Below are 21950 nucleotides of genomic sequence, written 5' to 3' on the forward strand. Positions count from 1 at the left end.
CTGACTGGAACACTATGATTCACATTTTACATTAACACCATCCTCACACATGGTTTATATATGACCACTAGAGGGAGATGTTGGACTTTATGTACTAACATGGATACAAGAAGATTATCAATGATGCTGTCATAGTTTGATTAAAATACATTAAGATAATAAATATGTCTGTATGTATTGAAAATGCAGTTTTTATGGTAAATGGTCTGTATTTTTATAGCGTTTTACTTAGTCCCTAAGGACCCCAAAGCACTTCACATGTTCAGTCATCCACCCATTCACACACTGGTGATGGCAAGCTACATTGTAGCCACAGCCACCCTGGGGTGCACTGACAGAGGCGAGGCTGCCGGACACTGGCGCCACCGGGCCCTCTGACCACCACCAGTCGGTGAAGGTGAAGCATCTTACCCAAGGACACAACGAGCCGGGGCTCGAACCGGCAACCTTCCGATTACAAGACGAACTGCCAACTCTCGAGCCACGATCGCCCCACAGTGTCAATGTGGATAAAGATTCCCTTCATTTACACATATGTTTCGGATGGTGATTAAATAAATTTTGGAGAGTGTCAGTGTTAAAGAACTTTTTGGATTTTCAAACTTATGTGTTCTTCTGAAATTCAGGAAATCCTGTTTTGTGCTCCTCCCTGCTTCCATTTCTATGGTCATAACATGGAAACTATGTGTTGGCAAATGTTTAGGCAGGTGTTGTTTCCATGTGATTCCATGTGTAGTGCACTTTTCACCAGAGAATAATTACACCATGTTTGACGAAACACACAGTTCACCTGAAACTGTTGAAAGTAACAGAAAGATCTCTGACTTTCAGTCACCTGTGATTGAAATGGTTATATTTAGACATGTGCTTCATGCATCTGCTCTAATAACATATGAACAAAGTGCTTAGCAGTGCACTGGATGCTAGAGGCGTTTTTAAACATAAAGTGATTCCAGGAAGAAATTCCATTAATACATTTTCTTCCACTTATCCATTTTTTGCTATATTGTAGATGGCAATAATACATTTATGGAACTATTCAAGTTCTAAAATACTCTCGGTCAATCATATCACATCTTTAAAAGTTACTTGCAGCTCTCTTTCTGTTACTTTAACAAATCAGAATATATTTTAACCACTGCTGGTCTGGTTATAGAAGATGGTGTGAGTTTAAAACATAAGCTTGAATATCAATGTGTGTGAGTGCTGTCCATGGTGCTGATCAACAGCTGGAATATCACAAGCTGAATGGGCTCAGGCCCAGACTCTTTAATGAGCCAGGGGGTTTCTTTACAAGTTTGTGGTGCAACAATAGCCCAACACAGTAGTGATAAACTCCATTACCTGCTCTGCTTTGCCATTAAGTAACTGCTACTCCTTACCTGTCAGTCTTTTTAGTTTGATGATTCCCTTCATTACACCGGCAGTAGGTAAAACTTTACTTCTGTCCTTACTGCCCTCCTGCACACCGCCTACCTCCATATCACTAACCAAAGAGCAAAAAGGTCAGACATTTTTCCACACTTACCTTCGCCACTCACCTGGACATTCACTTGGTTGGCTCCTCTCGAAGGGCTTGACTTCCTGCTTTTCAAGTAAGCATACATTTTGTCAACCTACAACTTTCTGCCAGCATTTTCTGCCCAGCAATAACCCTCCTCTCCCTCTGATTGCAATGGACCCCATGCATGACACTCTCACTCCTGTCACACATTGATGGTTAAGACGTGAAATAAAACTGAATTCTTATGAAGTCGCGCTTCTCTTTAGAATGCTTTTTGTTGGCTTTTGGTCCCATTACTTGTAGCTGCTTTTTGGCTTTCTGACAGTTGGAGCCACAGAGAGCTAATCTTTGTTCTTCATTGAGAACCAGTGAGGCTGTTTGGACTTTCCTATGAAACATCAGTGCAGGAGTCTCTCAGTACATCTGTTTACAGTGAGGGACAAAGAAGCAGCAGAAACACACACAGAGAAAACATGTAGAGACAGGTGGAGCTCCTTCCTGGTTGATGGTAGATGGATTATTGAATTGAGAGTGACCTTTTAATGCTCTGTTCTGTTGTCACCACAGCAGAGCATCCACTCTCAAACAAAACCACGAGGTGCTCTAGGCATCATTTGGAAATATCTATTTATCAGTCCTCTTATTGTTATATATTAAATGATTAAAAAAATACCAATTTAATGTGTAAATAAATCAAATAAACTGAAAGGTAAGAATTGAAATGCATGAAATACTTTATTTTGATGTGCTTGACTTTCTTGGTCCTGGTCATTCTTAGCAGAGCAAGAACAGGAAATACAGAACATTTTTCTATTTTCTTCAGTGGAGATTAATTTGGAGAGTGATTTATTATTTGCAGAGCTAAAATTCAATGTATTCAGAAAAAGTACACCATATAAGAAACAATTAGTCTTTGTATCGCAAGACAGAATCATGACCTAAAACTACAATGGAGCTCTGATAATCTACATATAGTTATAGACATGTTGTATAATTTGGTGGAAGCCCCTTAATGCCTTCATGACTTTGTTAGACGCCCCTGCTGCCACTCTGGGAACCATTATTTTGATAAAAAGCAGTTAAACACAAATGACTTCAGGAGTCAATTGAAAAATGTCACACTGTCAAAGTATTGTCATGTGAAAAGCAGCTGCTTTGCTTAGTGCTGTGCCAGACTGCAAATATTCTGAAATATTTTTTAGAACTGGAATGTAAATGTGTCTTTCTCTCTATCAATATCATTAATAATTGTGATATCTGGCTCGAGCTCTATTGTATTGCTCAGTTTTACCAGTAGATGGCAGCAGACTTTATATGACTAATTTCCTTTTAAACCACACGAGGAAAATAAGTGAGAGCAAAGATTTATTATTCATGCACAGAAATTAAGTAGTAGCTGAAGGAACAAGAACAAGGTGCTTGAGTCACACTTTAAACATAAACAGTGAAGCTACTCTGGCCATGAAACACATTAACATATTCATACACATTTAAATTTTCAGTTAAAAATATATCCTCATATCGTTTTTGAAGTTTTGAATCATTTTAGTCTAAATCAGTGAAAAATTTACATGTGGATGTCCTCTTGTCTCAGGTGCTGGGGGCCAGTTAGAGACCAGCAGCTGGACGTCTGTGGTTGGACTGGTGGACTACTTCACTGAAGAGTAGATGGTCTCTGGCTGTGGTTTAAAGTCTGAACACAAGCACACACATTTCAAACAACCTGAAACATCATTATAAACTTCATAGCCCTTGGGGACTTTTTTGAAAGATTTAGTCACATTTCTAAATGTCTGTGATAAACTGGTGTAGCCCACCTCACACCATGAACAGCTCAAGCTCCCATGTGAAACAGTGAAGCAGTAACAGTGAGCAGTGGTGCAGCACCTGTGTGAGGTGCTTCACAGCCGTGTCAGAGTGAGCAACAAACAGGCCCACAACATTTTGAGCAAATATGAGAGTGGGAGTGGGCTCAAATGTGATTTTATTTAGTGTGACATTTGTGTGACATATTAAAAATAGTAGCTTTTAAGTCTTAAGTCACATAGATATCATGAAACATTTGATTTAATTAACCTTGTAGCCTGTACACTGGTGTAAAATCAGTCTCTTTAGGACATGGCTGTCTGAGTTAATGAACCACTGGTGAAAGTATAACTTTGATTTATGTGTTATTAATTAATACATTTAATGATTTTAAAGGAATTTTTATTTGTTTGTATATATTATTTAACAGGCTGATTTTCTATACATTTTGATATGATTTAAATTTCAGAAAATGTTCAGTTATTGTGTTAAAAAGTTGTCTGGGTCAGCTCTTCAAACCTGTTTTAATTTAACTGGCAAGTAAGTGTGCCTAATATTAATGTTGGTAATTGACCTCTGCAAACATCAGAACTTTTTTCGTAGTTACCTTTCATAGAACCAAACACCCCACCTAGTTCAGTCAAAACTGGAGTACCAAGCTTTAGACACAGTATAGACCAGTTAGACCACAGCTAAAAAGACTGTGTGAAGATCGACCTATGTATGTAACTTTTGTAAATAGCTGAAGCTTTTTATGGTCTTTCTTTTTCCATTTCTCAATGCTTCTGCTGAGAAAAAAACAAATGACTAGCTGATGATGACCAACCAGAGAGCTGGCACCTTTTTCAGTGCAGACTGAGACTTGACCACAGCGCAAGTTCTCAAAATATAAACAGTGTCATTGCCCACACCAGAACAGAGACGTGTCATCAGCTTCAAACTAAACTACAGGAAGTAGCTGCTGTGGTGTTAGAACTCTTTTTATGTCCTTCATATTAACAACACTTTCACCCTGATAACAAACTGTGTGCACTGAAGCCAGAGAGCAGTATAACTGAATTTAATTGAATTCATATTTGTTTATATAGCGGCCACTTACAAAAACATGAATACACTGATGCAGACCTCTGGATGAGTCTATGTTATTTGTTAAGGTCCAAAGAAAATTGCGAATGTTTCATATTTGTACTCCCTCCAAGAGGAAGCGCAAATGTTGGGGTCCCATTAAAGTGGACAGCGGACTCTGATGATGCTTGCTTGAAGAAAAAGGGGAGGGGCAACGGTTATTGTGATGATGACACAACTTCCTTCACCCATTCACACAAACACTTTTTTTCTATGATGTTTCTATTTGTGTGCTTCTATCTAACATTTGTGCACATTCATACTCCAGTGGATGCATCAGAGAGCAACTCAGGGTTATTATCTTGCCCAGGGATATTTGGCATCCAGACTGGGGATCCAGTCCTTCCAATCAACCTTCTGATTAGTGGGCATCCTGCTCTACCATATTATTGAATCTATATTTGAGGACAGGGGTTTTATCAAGGAAAATGGTTTCACAGTTTTGAATATGCAAGTTGTTTTTGCACACTTTGTTGTTCAGGCAAACTCAGTGATGAGGATCAACGGTCAAAAGACGTAAATCCCTGCCTGTACATATTATAGATTGAGTCTAATGTATATCAAAGTTTGTATGACTAAACTTCAGGTCTGCATTTCACACAGATGACCATCAAATCCTGATCAGAGGCTATGTGATTGGTGGTCATTTTAGCTACAGCTTTAGAATTTTTACTGTCTCTACTTGGGGCTTTGTATCTAACGTAACCATTAGCATATAACCTTAAATCAAGGTCAAGATCAAGTTTATTTATATAGCACATTTCCAAAAGCTCATGCTGCACAAAGTGCTTTGCAAACTAAAATGCAACTAAAAAAGTAAAATGTACAACAATGTTGCAATTAAATATAAAAAAGAAGACAATAAAACAATAAGACAATAGAAAGAACTAAAACGACAATGTGTGGGTTACCTTGTGCTGAAAGCCAGTCCATAAAAATGTGTCTTTAGTAAAGATTTTAAATGTTCCAACGAATGTGCAGATCTAATATTTAGAGGCAGACTATTACAGAGTGTGGGACCTGCCACACAGAAGGCTCTGTTGCTGTGAGTTTTAAGTTTAGACCGTGGAATAGATAACATAAGTTTGGAACTGGACCGCATGGTTCTCTCTGGAGCGTAAATAAATAAGAGCTCAAATTGGGAAGAGGGGGCTCAGCCTCTTAGATCAAAATCAAGGTGGGCCTGCAACTGTATATAGATCAATTTCTCCAGAACTCTTGAAAGAAAATGGGATCCATCCAACCATCTACATTTTTACACTTCTGATCATGCCTTACATGCTCCACAGTGTCCTCAAATAACTTTATTTTTAATAAGCCATAAAATGTCTGTGCACAGAATCAAAAGATCAAACTTTTCTGAAGTATGAGATAAAGCATTTCATTAAAAAAACAACAACATGTGTACAACCATTAAAGAATCTTGTTACAAAAACACCCAGCATTACCTCTGGTTCGTTTGATTGATATTTGGATGTCACCATACGTGATGTCATCTTCTACAGGTTCATCTTGATCTGGTGAAATGATCAACACCAACATGTTTTACTTAAATTGTCTAAAGTTGTAGTTGGGATTTTAATTTTAAAAACACGATATATAAAGAAATATTTGTAGATTTGTACCATGTTGAGTTACTTCCATGGGGATCAAACTTCAATGCAAAACCATCAAATGATTATGAATGTAAACACTTTAACATGTAGATTAACATAAACTTCAAATCTAAAATCAAAAAGTCTGAGTCTCACCTTCAGGTTTCCTGTGAACACATCGTCTCACCAGCAGAACCAGAAACACCAGTAGAACCACAACACAGACTGATCCAACACATGACAACACAGAGAGAACAGGAGGAGAGAGTGATGGAGGAAGAGTGATGGAGGTGGAACCAGGAGGAGGTGTGGATGTAGGTGGAGGTGTGGATGTAGGTGGAGCTGTGGATGTAGGTGGAGGTGTGGTGGTGTGTTTGTCTAAAATAAAGCAAACACAGTCATTAAGTTGTCGTCACATTGTGAATGTTGAAAGCTGCAGAAACACAGACAGGTGAGTGTGTCACCTGTGACAGTGATCCAGCTGGATGGAGACTCTCCATGACCGCTGATGTCACACTTGTAGAGGCCTTCATCAGACCTGGAAACATGCTGGATGGTCATGTGACCTGTAGACTCATTCCCAATAAAGACACCATCTTTGAAAAAGCAGCTGGGAGGTTGGAGGGAGTGGTCTTTGTTTTACAGAGCAGAGTGACGTCATCTCCCTCCATCACAGGGAGGACAGGACTCTGCAGGATCACTGATCCATCTCAACACAGAGACAAACTACAGCATTTCATCCATTTACACACAGCTTCATCAACACTAACTCCACACACTCAGCTTACCAGTGACTGTCAGGGTAACCATGTTACTGATGGGACCCTCTCTGGACTCACACCAGTAAACTCCACTGTCTCGTTCAACGATGTAACTGATGTCACATGATAAATTAGCGGATGTTCCCCACACATCTCCACACTGAGTGGTGTTTCCTTTGCTTGTGTTTCTCCTCAGAGTCCATCCAGCAGAGCTGTCGTCCTCCTCACAGCTCAGAGACACAAAGTCTCCTTTAAAGAACTGAGAGCTGCTGGGACTCACAGTCAGACGAGCTGTGAGGGTTAAAATGAAAAATATTTGATTTGTTATATGAATCATAAGATCACGGCACAGAAAAGCAAATGAATCTTCACATCTTAACACCATAGAATCACATGACAAACAGTAGGGGTGGGTAAATGGGATGAGAATGAGCCAGCGTAGACAGCAGCATCCGGTCCTGCAGCATACCTGCACTTGTCCAGTCAACCCACCGTCGAGAGAGGGTAAGTGTTGGAGGCATTTGGAGGGGGGAGGGCGGGTGAGTGTATATCTGTGTGTGTGTGTATCCTGTGTTCAGTTCAGTTTCTAGCCCTCCTAGTTTTGTTCTGTTTTTGACTTATGCCTGCAATAAAAAGTGGACCTTGAGTTTAAGATCTACCTCCATGAGTCTGCATGTTGGGTCCTTTTCCTGCCTGCACACAGACATGTTAGTCGTGAGCTTCTCCAAGATCTTTTCCATTTTATGTTTAATAAGCACAGTACTCACGCCCTTCCCATCATTTCGATCATAGCAGCTAGCCTTGTGGGGTTTTGAACAGCCATAAGACCTTTCTTTAATATTCAGTAAGCCAGGGCCGAGCTAGCTCCAATCAGCAAGAACCCTGTTATCACGGTTCAGAATAGGTATACATCTTCTATGTTCTAAATTGACAGTCCCACTAGGCACACAACGTGCCAGTGCTGCCACCAGTCCATCGTGTATCGGGCAGAAAACATCCCTACAGGACAATTGTGCTCTCCCGAACTCAGGCTCCTTGTCCATAAAAGGGTGTCAATTGCGTTCAGAGACCAGTTGATATAATCCATATTTTTAAGGTTTAGAGAACAAGAGAAAGACTCTCTGAGGGTTAGAGTAGACAAGACAAGACAAGGACATGAGTAGCCCAAACAGGGAAGATAAGCGCTGATGAGCGGGAGGGAGAAAAGATGCGACTGAATCTGTCAAGAGCCAAGAATTTCATGTGTGACAGAAGAAGGTTACTGACCTTGGTTTGTTGTGCAGCTCAGCAGTGAGATCAGAACTAAAGAGAAATGACACTCAGGTTGATTTGAGGTGAACATAATGTAGCCAATCTATCATATATTTATGCTGATGTAGACGGGGGCCCTAGGTTCTTTTCTCTTAGTACAGTATGTATTTAAACTCAAGATTGTGTAACTTAAATTACCTCCAGAAAATCAAAATTCCCTAGGGTCAATAATGAGACCGATATATGAACTACTTATAGCTTCTGGGCCAGAGTGGCCCAGGCACAGCCCATATATTCTGCAGCTGTTCCTGACATCTTCTATTCTGCTTCAGAGTTCTGGTCACTTGACTTTATAGAAATACTATACACCATGAACACAATAAATATACAGTATTTAAACTTAAATCTGTCCGTTAACTGATATTACAATATAAATATTATTAAAAGTATTGTATAGTGTAGAAGCAAATTTAAATGTAACTTGATGCACAAAATGGTGTTTACAAGGTTTATAGAGCAGGTTATGTGCCCCTTTAGTGGTTACATGCTTTGATATTTACATGTTAACACATCTGAATGTTTACATATGCATGTTCAAAGCAGTAATAAGTATGTGTTATATCTACCTAGTTGTTTTCCCTGCATTGATCCGAGTATAGCTTTTGAGAGGCCAGTCAAGTATTCATGAGGGTGGTACACAGGAAGTGTTGTGTTGTTGTTGCTGTGTGCTGAGAGTAATGAGGCTTCTAAAAAAGTTATCCGTCTCCATCTTGCTGTTTCTAATCATTCAGAGAGATTCCAAACCACATAGGGAACCCTCACGTTACAGTATTACAGGTAATATACAAAATTAAAGTCCACTTCTCTCTTGTCAACCAACTGAAATGTTCCCGTTTATTTTAAGCTGAGAAAACAATATAACAGAAAAGGAGCTGGAGAGATGGAGATCATTATGACCCAAAACATTATGGTTGCTTTGCTCCATCTGGAGTGAACAAAATAAAACAGGGTTGTACTTTGGTGTCCAGTAGAGGGGACTCCAGTAAGCTGGTCTCAACTCCCAAGCAGAGCAGAAACTCTCAGGAACAACTGCAGAATATATCGGTAGTGCCCGGGCCATTCAGGCCAAGAAAATGTCCTGAGAGAGCAACTATCTTGAAGCTAGTTTAGGTACTAGCTGTTCAAAGTCTGCTCGCCCTGCCAAATAGCCACTCACTTTATCAACAAGCAGCAAACTTCAGTGCAGCAGCGTTCAGGTCGACATTTGCTGCTTTGCAGTGTCTAATGGTTCAGCTACAAGATTCTCTTTTGCGTAAGCTGATTGTCTCCCTTTAACTGCTCTGAGACAAAAACTTCTAAACTTGTGTCTAGTTCACTTCTACTGGGACAAAACTGCAAGTAACATGTTTATTTTAAGCATCTTTATTTTTTTAACAAAATAAATAATAAAATAAAATAAATACACTCTTATATGCTTGATATTTTAACCATGAACTTAAAATGTCATCACACAACAAAGCATGTTATTAACTCTCTTTAATTTCGTAGGATTAATGTATTATGAACTGAATATTTGCAGCAGTTTCCCATTTTCTGTGGGGTTTTTTTTTTGATTGTTTTTTTTGGCTACAATAAAGAACAACTTCACACAAACAGCTGACAGACCCACAAACTCATCTGTGTATTATATATTTATGAGCTCATTTTTTATTTAATGCCAGTAACATGTTTCAATAAGGTTTGGACAACAAAAGATTGAAAAAAGTAAATTCCATAAAGTCATGTGTCCACTGTGCAGCTGTGTTGATATAATGAGTGAATGATTTGAGCTTTTCACTGCCTGCTGTGTTTCCTCGACTCCTGAGCAAAGATAAAGAGTCAGTTCAGACCTGCAGTTGGTCCTCGTGGTGTTTTGAACTTGAATTCAGCCTGATTTGTTTTTCATGTCTTCTCCTCCATCATCAGTTATCAGGAGAGCAGACAGTCAAAGTACAAGAATTCAAACAAACACAGAGATTCTACTTACAGAGCAGACACAGCACAGATGTTTCCTTCATCGTCCTGCTCACTCATTTGAGCTTTTTTTCATTTCTCTCACTGACACCAAGTAAAGCCCGCCCTCTTCCTCTGAGCACCAGCTTTCTATTGGTTCAAACACAGAGGTGGTCAGTGTGTGTGTGTGTGTGTGTGTGTGTGTGTATGGAAGTCCCCCTCAGTGAGAGAGGCAGATATGAGCTGAAACACAGGAATCAAACCAGGGACGCTGCTGTTATGGAGCTGAACTGGAACCATTCAGACACTGAGGCCCTCTGAACACATTTTAATTACAGCTGTGCAGAGACACACTGATGACTGACTGGAACACTATGATTCACATTTTACATTCACACCATCCTCACACATGTTTATATATGGCCACTAGAGGGAGATGTTGGACTTTAAATGCAAACTAACAAGTCATGTCAGATGGTCACCACCACCTTAACCTATTTCTGCTGGAGGTTACTTCCTGTTAAAAGGAATGTCCTCCTTCTCACTTTCGCCAAAGTCCTTGCTCGCAGGAGCTCATATGAATATTGGGGTTTTCTCTGTTTTATATCTGTATTATTGTAGAGTTTTTACCTTACAGTATTAAGTGTCTCAGGGCAAATGTTGCAATTTGACACAATATTTATAAAATTGAATTAAACATCTGATTTAACAAACAATGACTTACATGTACTTCTAATTTTCAGTATATCCAATAACATTGAGCATTACTGAGCCTTTATATCTGTTCTTCCCTTCCTTTCTTTCTTACATATTTTCAATTTTGTGTGATGTTTGCTCTCATTATTTTTATGTCTGTATGTATTACGGGACACCTCTCATCGCTGGATGATTGTAGGAGACATATGTTAATTTGTGAGAGCCACATTTCAGTTCCACTTCGCCATCCGGACCAAGGGTCTTCAGCATACCAATGAGAACCCGGATCTGCAGTGCGAATCTTTCAAAAGCCTCCACATCCACACGAAGAATGTCCAGTGCATCCATAAAACCGGCAATCTTCCTGAGGGCTAACTGGTGGGCTGACCAAACTTCTCTGATAGGGCTGCCATGGTGTCAGTATAGGGGGATGGAGAATTGAGGTATGGATCAGCTATGAGGCAGGCTTCATCTAGTTTCAAATGATCCATCAGTATCTGAAACTCGAAAAGCTCTGTCCCATCTGGTGGCAGCAGATTATCAAGTGCGATCTTTAACCGGGCAAACTCGCTTGGGTCCTTCTTAATGAGATCACGAATACTTGGAGTTGGACCCCTGTATGTTTTCTCTTGTGCCATTACATATGGTGGCTGGTAGGCTGGGGATGGATGAGGTTTATATTGCAATGCTGGTGTGATAGGTCTTGGTACCTCTGCAACAGGCTGCTGGCTTCAGATGTTGGTGTGGGCTTGACTCTGGGAACTGGGATAAGCCCTAGCAGCAAACTGCTCCTGCAAAGAAGGCTTCAGATGTGGCTGAATGATAGGTGGATGTTGAAACTGAAAGGAAGGCGCACTGTTGGGGAATGGCGGGGTTGGCCAACTAGCTGTCAGTGTCCGCTCCTTTAACAGCTGTAGTTCACCCATCATCCTATCCAATGTATCAATCATTGTAGTATCCTTTGGTGGAGTACTCTGAGCTGTTGGTGGGCAAAAGTATGGCCTTTGGTATTCTTGTTGAACACGGATGTCCTGCCTATTGTCATACTGCGGCCATGGACTCATCTGTGCATCTATTTAAGTGTATGGGAACTAACTGTGGGAACACTGATGGGCTGCATACGTTGGGAGGAAGACAGAGGGGGTACCTGCATTGGGGGTGGTCTTTGGTCCCATTGCTGTGACAGGTAACCACCTCTGTCTGGTTCACATGGTTGGCCATAAGGCTGAGGTCTGCCATTCATACCAAGTTCACCTTATAGTCTGCAAGTTAGGGAGGAGGTTGTACTTGGCGCCTTGGGCGAGTTGATTCTGAGACATCTTCACTGGAGAAGAAACTAGGCTGCATCTTTAGGACCCAAGGAAAGCACCTCCGGCTCGAAGGACCAATGTTAATTTGGGTTTAACACAGGACTGTATATGCGTTGGCTGAATAGCAGTGGTGTTCACCTTGGGGTGTTGGTCAGAACACACAGGACGTACAGATAAAGGTTATACCGTCTTTACTGTGATTCCTTAGCTTAACAGCACAGTATAGCAACACAGTAATGCAACCACAGGCTTACAGAGTGGTGAGGGGTGTGTGGGTGTGGTCTATGAACAGAACATATACAGAGTACTGAATGTAATAAACATCTAAGTCATGAATTATGATTCATCAGCTCTCTTCGAATCTAACCAGAACTACAAATGGGAATTCCTATATGAACATCTACACGCACAAGTTTCATACATTACTCCCAAACCCTTACAGCACATGACATTGATTGCCAATACACCCAACAACAATATATCACAAAACACCAAATGGTTTTAGCTTACAGCTAACAAGTATGTAGCATAACAACTAGCATCAGTAGCATGAACTAGCTACATAGCGAACAGGTCAATACACATTGCATTTCTACATCGACTAAATGTCTAAATGGCATAAAAGACTAAAGCTGTCCTTTCCAGGCATGGCTCCATGTCTACTCACAGTTCTTTGGTGACGCACACGACTCACACGGTGTGTAGACATCCCCTGCTGAGTCAGTCTGCCAGGTGGCTCTTGCTCTGATCCCTGGAACATGTGCCCCAGTAGTGCAACTGTGCTCTCTCGCCACAAGGGGGCTCCCCCACACAGCTGACAGCCTTTCCAACAACACCTTAGTGATCTACTCTAGCGCTCGTGAACGTTTTCTTAGTGTTAACCTGTGACTTTGTGTAACCAATCTTTCCTGTATGGTTTGATATGATTCCTGATTTGTTTTTCATGTCTTCTCCTCCATCATCAGTTATCAGGAGAGCAGACAGTCAAAGTACAAGAATTCAAACAAACACAGAGATTCTACTTACAGAGCAGACACAGCACAGATGTTTCCTTCATCGTCCTTCTCACTCATTTGAGCTTTTTTTCAATTCTGTCACTAACACCAAGTAAAGCCCACCCTCTTCCTCTGAGCACCAGCTTTCTATTGGTTCAAATAGAGTGAGTGGTTAGTGTGTGTGTGTGTGTGTGTGTGTGGACGTCCCCCTCAGTGAGCGAGGCAGATATGAGCTGAAACACAGGAATCAAACCAGGGACGCTGCTGTTATGGAGCTGAACTGGAACCATTCAGACACTGAGGCCCTCTGAACACATTTTAATTACAGCTGTGCAGAAACACACTGATGACTGACTGGAACACTATGATTCACATTTTACATTAACACCATCCTCACACATGGCTTATATATGGGCACTAGAGGGTGATGTTGGACTTTAAATGCAAACTAACAAGTCATGTTAGATGGTCACTGTGTTGATATTTAGATGTTAATATAATGATAAGGTTTACCAGCAGGGGACACTGTATTTAAGAAAGCTCATGAATGCCTCCAGGGGAGCACATAAAAGAAGACTGGTCTGTGGTGTGACATAAGAATGGTGTTAATTAGTGATGGTAAATTTGATTCTTTTTACTGAATCGAGTTTTAATGAGTCACTCACCAAAGTGAATCGGGTTTTTTGAGTCATTTGAGTCACTGAGTCAGTTGACCAGAGACTGCAAAAAATGTACATTTTCACTCAAACTTAATTTGTTTCTCTTTTAATGTAAATCCTACTGCTAAGATGAGTGATTCTTAAAGAAAACAACTATTTTATATAGCAAAAAAGAGCAAAAGAATTTCTAAAGGGAACATTTCTTTGTTTATTTTTATTTTATTAGTATTTTCCTTACATGTGTCAAATATATATTTTCTCATCTAAATGTCCACTGGCGCTGTGAGCCAGGGGGCGGTAGTGCGCCTTAACATTGTTTGCCAACCAAGAAGAAGAAGAAGTAGCTGTGAGCCAGGAGGGAGGGGGTTAGCGAGTCATGAGTGATTCGCTCGCTCTATGATTCAGCACAGGAGGGAGGGGGTGAGCGAGTCATGAGTGATTCGCTCGCTCTATGATTCAGCACAGGAGGGAGGGGGTGAGCGAGTCATGAGTGATTCGCTCGCTCTATGATTCAGCACAGGAGGGAGGGGGTGAGCGAGTCATGAGTGATTTGCTTACGCTACGATTCAGCACAGGAGGGAGGGGGTTAGTGAGTCATGAGTGATTTGCTTACGCTACGATTCAGCACAGGAGGGAGGGGGTTAGTGAGTCATGAGTGATTTGCTTCCCCACGATTCAGCGCAGGAAGGGAGGGGGTGAGTAGCTCAAATGTGCTGTTAGCATGTTAGCAGAGCGATGCTACTGTGAACCGAGGAGCTATTGTCTTGATGTGAGCTTCTACTCAGGGTTTTTTCTTCCAGTTCAGAGCAGAAATGTTTTTGTTAAGATACTGGATGTTGTGTTTTTCTTCACAATTTGAATTATAAGCTAGATATATTTCTACTAATGAAATTAGTTTGCTAACAGCAACAGGGATGAGTCAGTGAGTCAGTTGCGCTTGTGAATCATGATTCACGAGTCAGTAAAGTGATTCTCGAGTATTGAACGATTCGTTCATGATTCGCGCATCACTAGTGTTAATAAAATATTTGGGGCAGTAGCTCGCATAAGTGGATGTTGTGTTATTTTGAACAAGCGCTATGAAGACAACACATGGTACCAGGAGTAAAAGTGAAAGAGTGGAAGCGATAGCAGTTCAAAGTTCTGTTTGAGATGGAAAGTTTGAAGCCACTGGAAGGAATGAAACTGGTGGGGAATGTGGACAGCAACTGGCGGTGTTTTAAGCAGCAGTTTGAGCTGTATATGGCTGCCATGGGACTGGACTCCAAACCCGATGCCAGGAAAATTGCATTGCTGCTCACGGTACCTGGTCCTCAAGCCATTGAAGTCTTCAACACATTTGAGTTTGAGGAACTTGGTGACATATCCACATTTTACATTAACACCATCCTCACACATGGTTTATATACGGCCACTAGAGGGAGATGTTGGACTTTAAACACTAACATGGATACAAGAAGATCATCAGTGATGCTGTCATAGTTTGATTAAAAGACAATAAGATAATAACTTTTTTATTAAGTATAAACATACTGTATTGAATGAAAAAGTTGTGTTTGATGTCACTGTTGATAAAGATTCCCTTCATTTAAATATGTGTTTTGGATGGTAATTAAATAGGTTGTGGAGACTGTGAGTGTAAAAAAATGTCTTGGTTGAGTAATGAAATTTATAACAGAATAATTGCATCATGATTGATGAAACACACAGTTCACCTAAAAATGTTGGAAGTGACAAAAATGTCTTTGACTTTCTGTCACATGTAATAGAGATGGTCATGTTTAGACATGTGCCTCATGTACTCTTTGCTAATCATATTACATATTTAAAAGTTACTTGCAGCTCTCTTTATGTTATTTTGGCAACTCACAATCTATTTTAGGCCAGTGCTGGTCTGGTTGAAGAAGATGGTGTGAGTATAAAACATAAGCTAGAATATCTGTGTGAGTGCTGTCCATGGTGCTGATCAACAGCTGGAATATCACAAGCTGAATGGACTCAGTCCCAGACTCTCTTTAGTAATACAGTGGATTTCTTTACAAGCTCCTGGTGCAACAATAGCCCAACACAATTATGATGAACCCCATTTCCTGCTCCACTTTGCCATTAAGTAACTGCTGCTCCTTCCCTGTCAGTATTTTCAGCCCAATGATTCCCTTCATTACAATTACATTACAATAACTAAAGTTCGGACTTCTCTACTGACACAGAGAGAATGTGTACAGACAGATGAAGCTACTTCTTGGTTGATGGTAGATGAGATGGTGAATTGAGAAGATCGCTTTTATGCTCAGTTTTGTTCTCTCCACAGAAAAGTGGTGAAAGGGTCCACTTTCAGTTACGCGTTGTTTTCAATAAACTGCATGCTCAAAAAAGGTTTTGTCTCACTGCCATTTCTTCTTGGTGGATGTTGAAGCTCTAATTTGAACCTTGTTAAGATCCAACCATGCAAAATAGGATTTTCTGTGATTTTCAAGTGATCCTAAAATTTTTATCGGGACTGTATTAAATGATGAAATAATTAATTACCAAATTAATGTGTAATTAAATCTAAGACAAATTTACAATTGAAATACATGAAATACTTTATTTCAATGTGCATGACTCTCCTGGTTCTCCTCAGCTGAGCAAGTTCAGGAAAATGTGTCTATTTTACTCAGTGTAGAGCAATTTATTATTTGCAAAACTAAAAATGAGTTTATAGGGAAAACGTTTACTATATAAAAAACAGTTAGTCTTTGAGTTGCGAATAAGACTCATGACCTAAAACTATAGTGGAGCTCCTATAATCTACACATACCTATAGACATGCTTTATAATTAGGAGAAAGCCCCTTACCACCTTCCTTACTTTGTTAGATGCCCCTGCTGCCACATCAGGAACGATTATTTTGGTAAGAGGCAGTTAAACACTGAATATTTCAACAGTCAACTGAAATATGTGACACTGTAAAAAGTGTTGCCACGTGAAAAGCAGCTGCTTTGCTTAGTGTTTTGCCAGACTGCAGATATTCTGATATCAAGTAAATGCTTTGGAGAGCTGGAATGTGTATGTGGTGACGTCTACAGTACAGACGAGGGTGGACACACAAAAAAGTTCAGACATTTTTCCTCATGCATGTTTGAGGTATATATGCTTTTTCATTAAAACATATTTACTTAACACTTCTAAGTGTGCTATATACTGAACTTATGGACTAGAACTATGCTATCACACTAGTATCAATCAAATATCAATAACAGCATCAATCATTTCTGCTGTAACACTCACTGAGGTGTAACAGGGTCTCATCCTGGTTCAAGAGATGAGCTTATCCAGTCTGAGTCACATGTTCATCAGATTGTAGTTCATCTCTAAACACGTCAGCTCTCTGGGTTTATGTTAAAGCTCTGAGTGTTACACTGTGAATGTTTCCCAGGTGGAGTAACAATAAATGAACACTCGGTAAGGTTAACAAATTAAAATTATTTTATATTAATTATTATCAAAGACTTTTCAAGATGTTCTGTCTTTATTTGACCAGTTTAAATAATTAATTTTAAAAAAGCCATTTCAGCAGCTGCCTGCTGGTTTCAGTGTGACTTACTGTAAAACATCAAAGTAAAATCTCTCTGTCTGAGATGAAGCTTTGCTGCATTATTTAAAGCCGTTGAATCGTTTCTGCTGCTGTGGTTTAATGCTTGTTTTCTTTTCTGCAATGAAAAGATATGTGGGTCGGTTAGCCACGACCAAGTCAGATTTTCCATCTGACATCTCGGTGAAACCCACAGAACCACACGAGGAAAATAAGTGAGAGCAAAGGTTTATTATTCACGCAGAGAAATGAAATAGTTGCTGAGGGAACAAGAACAAGGCGCTTGAATCATACTTTAAATATAAAAAGTGAACCTACTGTGTCCATGAAACACATTAACATATTTATATTGTTTGTCACTGCAGGAAAATACATTTAAAACTTAGATAAAATCCTCATATGGTTTTTGAATTTTTCAATCATTTTAATCTAAATCCATTGAAAATTAATATATGGATGTCCTCTTGTCTCAGGTGCTGGGGACCAGTTAGAGACCTGCAGCTGGACATCAGTGGTTGGACTGGTGGACTACTTCAGTAAAGAGTAGATGGCGTCTGGCTCTGGTTTAAAGTCTGAACACAAACACACACAGTTCAAACAACAGGAAACATGATTATAAACTTCATGGTTCTTGGTGACTTGGTGAAAGATTTAATCACATTTCTAAATGTCTGTGATAAACTGGTGTAGCTGACCTCTCACCATGAACACCTAGATAAGCTCCAGCTCGCATGTGAAACAGTGAAGAAGTAACAGTGAGCAGTGCAGCATCTGTGTGAAGTGAGGTGCACAGTGAGCAAAAAACAGGCTCACAACATTTTGAGCCACTGTGAGGGTGAAAGTGGGCTCACATGTGAGTTTATTTAGTGTGACGTTTGCGTCATATATTTAAAATACTAGATTTAAGTCTTAAGTCACATAGATATTTGATTTAATTAACATTGTAGCCTGTACACTGGTCTGAAATCAGTCCCTTTAGGACATGGCTGTCGGAGTTAATGAACAACTGGTGAAAATATAACTTTGATTTATGTAATATTGATTAGAAAGGCTTTTTATTTTTGTGTGTATATTATTAAACATTATGTTTTTTTTCTATATTTTAATATGAGTGAAATTTCAGGAAATGTTTAGTTCCTGAGTTGTCTGGGTCAGTCTTTAAAAGTGTGCCTAATATTAAAGTTAGTATTTGATCTCTGCAAACATTAGAACTTTTTTGGCATCTACTTTACATCAAACCCAACACCCCACCTAGTTTGATCAAAACTGGGGTACAAAGCTTTAGACACAGTACAGAGCAGCTAGACCGCAGCTAAAAAGACTGTGTGAGGATTAACACATGTATGTAACTTTTGTAAATAGCTGAAGCTTTTCATGGTCTTTGCATTTCTCAACACTTCTGCTGAGAAACAACAGCTGCTGTAACTAGTTGAAGGTGCACAACCACAGAGCTGGCACCTTTTTCAGTGCAAACTGACACAAGGAACCACAGGGCGAGTTCTCACGATATGAACTCTGTGCTTGGCCAAACCAGAACAGAGAAGTGTCATCAGACTACAGGAAGGAGCTGCTGTGGTTTTACATGCAGAATTTTTTAAGTAGTTAAAAAGATTCATCGTAGTACAGTTGTCTCTTTATATGCTTCATATTAACATTCACTCTTCTAAGAGATGGTGTGCACCATTAAGATAGCAGTGTAATTGAATTCAATTCTGTTTACTTTTATTGATATTGCGCCAAATCACAAGAAGTTGCCTCATTGAGCTTTATATTCTAAAATAAGGACCCTACAATAATACATAGAAAAAACAAAGAAATCAAATGACTCAATTTGACAAACACTTGGTGACAGTGGGAAGGACAAACTCTCTTTTGTCAGGAAGAAACCTCCAGCAGAGTCAGGCTCAGGGAGGGGCGGGGCCATCTGCTGAGTGGACAGTGCGAGATGTAGTCTCACCACAGACTGTCTCAGTCTAAAGAAACATCATGGAAAACAACATCTGTTGTACCAGGTGTGCATGTGTGTTTTCAGTAGCTCGCTGACTGGTTTGTGACAAAGGTGGAGTCAAAATGATTGAACTGTTTCAAAGATGAGTCAGAGCCCTGAACTGTGTTTGTGTGTTTATGCTCAGAGACTAATTAATTGTCACGATAGTCAGTGTTAAGAATAAGATACGTTGTTATGTCTAAATATTTGTGGAATTTCTTTTACATTAAAATATCTTATTAAAGTAACCTGTGCATGAAGGAAAGTCCTTAACCTACTACTATATTATTTTATCTAAATATGAGGACAGGGATTCTGGGTTTAAAAAAAAAGAAAAGACAATAGTAGAAAAAATAAAGGTCAAGGTGTTGAGACTTGCACAAACAATTAACCAGTAAACAGTCTAGGAGCTTTGGGCAGGTTTAACAGTTTTGAATATGCAGGTTGTTTATGTACGCTTTGTTGTTCAGGAAAACTCAGTAATGATGATCCGTATTTATTGAATATTATTAGTTTATGTTGCAAAGACAAAAATCTCTGATTGTATATTATAGATTCAGTCTAACATATATCAGTGTTAGCATTACTAAACCTCAGGTCTGCATGTTACACAGCTGACCACCAAATCCTGACTAAAAAGTGATTTAGGTAATTTTAGCGACAGCTTTTTACAGTATCTACTTGGGGCTTTGTATCTAATGTCCCCATAAGCTTACAATCTTCAGTCACCCATTCTCCTTTAATAACATGTTACACATCTCTCTAAATCCTGTTTGATTTTTGTTTGCACTGTTATGTCAAACTGAGAAATATCAGAAAACTGAAGTCTGAAGTCTGCTTGTTCATGTACCAACATCTGTAATTCTATAATTTCTCCAACCAGTAAATCTCTCCTAAATCACCCGCAGGTTATTTAAAATGCTGTCACGCAAACAAACTCATATCACCGCAGACAGGAGACAAAGAAGAGCAGCTGTACCTCTCATCTGTGATCTGGTTTTCTTGTCTTTGATTATGATTCGACCATAACTGATGTCTTCTGTTCTCACTGCAGAGTAGATTACTGCTTGATCACTCTCTGCACAATAAAACACACAAAATGTTGGTGTGACATAAATATGAAGCAGTAAAGTCATTTAAACTTTGAGTAAAACTACATATGTTAAACTAAGTTAAGCTAATTATAAAAAAGATATTATGAATAAAACTATAGTAAGTTTACTTAATGTGAGTATGAATTATTTATTTCTAACGCCTGATTGAGAAACACCTGCAGGTGACTTTAAAAACAATCATAAACAGGAAACTGAACGACTGCAGAGGTGTTAGCTCCTGTTAACCACAGACAACACACACAGAGGACAGCATGTAAAGAGCAATGCTCAATAAGCACAGAGTGAAATTTTACAGACTTAAAATGACTAAGTTATTAAATGTGGAGAAAGGAATCAAAGCAAAAGAAAAAAAAAAGTTGTTGTTAAAGCCGTAACATACAAAGATGACATCTGGCGAAATTACTACATGGTTAAACTATCAATTTAAGTATCAAGTATCAATTTAATAGAATGTTTATTTTTCGATTACAATTCACAGTTGTACACTTGTAATCGTCCCACACCTGCTTCATAATATCCTCGTGGAAATTTTTTCATGAGACATAAAATCTCTATGAATAGTATTTTATAAAAGTATTTTATAAAATTGGAGTTGGACAAACACAAATAAATCTTGCAACCAACAAAAGACCTCAAATTACCGTTGTTTTGTTTTTTTGGATGTTGATGACTTGATATTTTGACATCACTGTACAAGATGTCATCTGTGATGTCATCTTCCACAACTTCATCTCGATCTAGTGAAATTATTAAAATTAAGAAAATATTTACGATCACAACATTTTACAGTGAAGAGTCCAAATAAAAACAAAAAATAAACGGTTTTACATTTGTAATGTGAAATTAAAATAAAAAAAATCATCAAATCATAATAAACATAAATAGTATGACACATGGATTTACATAACCACATATAATTGAAAAGTCTGAGTCTCACCTTCAGGTTTCCTGTGAACACATCGTCTCACCAGCAGAACCAGTAACACCAGTAGAACCAGAACACAGACTGATCCAACACATGACAACACAAAGGGTACAGAAGGAGATGTGGATGTAGTTGGAGGTGTGGATGTAGGTGGAGGTGTGGTGGTGTGTTTGTCTAAAATAAAGCAAACACAGTCATTAAGTTGTCGTCACATTGTGAATGTTGAAAGCTGCAGAAACACAGACAGGTGAGTGTGTCACCTGTGACAGTGATCCAGCTGGATGGAGACTCTCCATGACCGCTGATGTCACACTTGTAGAGGCCTTCATCAGACCTGGAAACATGCTGGATGGTCATGTGACCTGTAGGCTGCTTCCTGATGAGGGAGCCATCTTTATAGAAAGCAGCTGGGAGGTTGGAGGGAGTGGTCTTTGTTTTACAGAGCAGAGTGACGTCATCTCCCTCCATCACAGGGAGGACAGGACTCTGCAGGATCACTGATCCACCTCAACACAGAGACAAACTACAGCATTTCATCCATTTACACACAGCTTCATCAACACTAACTCCACACACTCAGCTTACCAGTGACTGTCAGGTTAACCATGTTACTGATGGGACCCTCTCTGGACTCACACCAGTAAACTCCACTGTC

At 39.5% G+C, this 21950-nt stretch overlaps 1 protein-coding gene and 1 long non-coding RNA gene across 2 annotated transcripts in view; both read right to left on the reverse strand.

Annotated features, from left to right (window-relative positions):
- LOC109201252 (coxsackievirus and adenovirus receptor) overlaps positions 1-21950 on the reverse strand; it is a 98483-nt gene that overhangs the window by 48863 nt on the left and 27670 nt on the right. The gene's annotated exons all lie outside the window — the stretch shown is intronic.
- LOC109201273 (uncharacterized) lies at positions 2263-6356 on the reverse strand. Its single transcript, XR_002061303.2, has 3 exons — positions 6187-6356; positions 5884-5952; positions 2263-3197 (listed from the first exon to the last, which is right to left on the reverse strand). It is a non-coding gene; the product is annotated as an uncharacterized LOC109201273 (long non-coding RNA).

This window comes from Oreochromis niloticus, linkage group LG3 (assembly GCF_001858045.2).
Source record: "Oreochromis niloticus isolate F11D_XX linkage group LG3, O_niloticus_UMD_NMBU, whole genome shotgun sequence".
NCBI classification, from domain to species: domain Eukaryota; kingdom Metazoa; phylum Chordata; class Actinopteri; order Cichliformes; family Cichlidae; genus Oreochromis; species Oreochromis niloticus.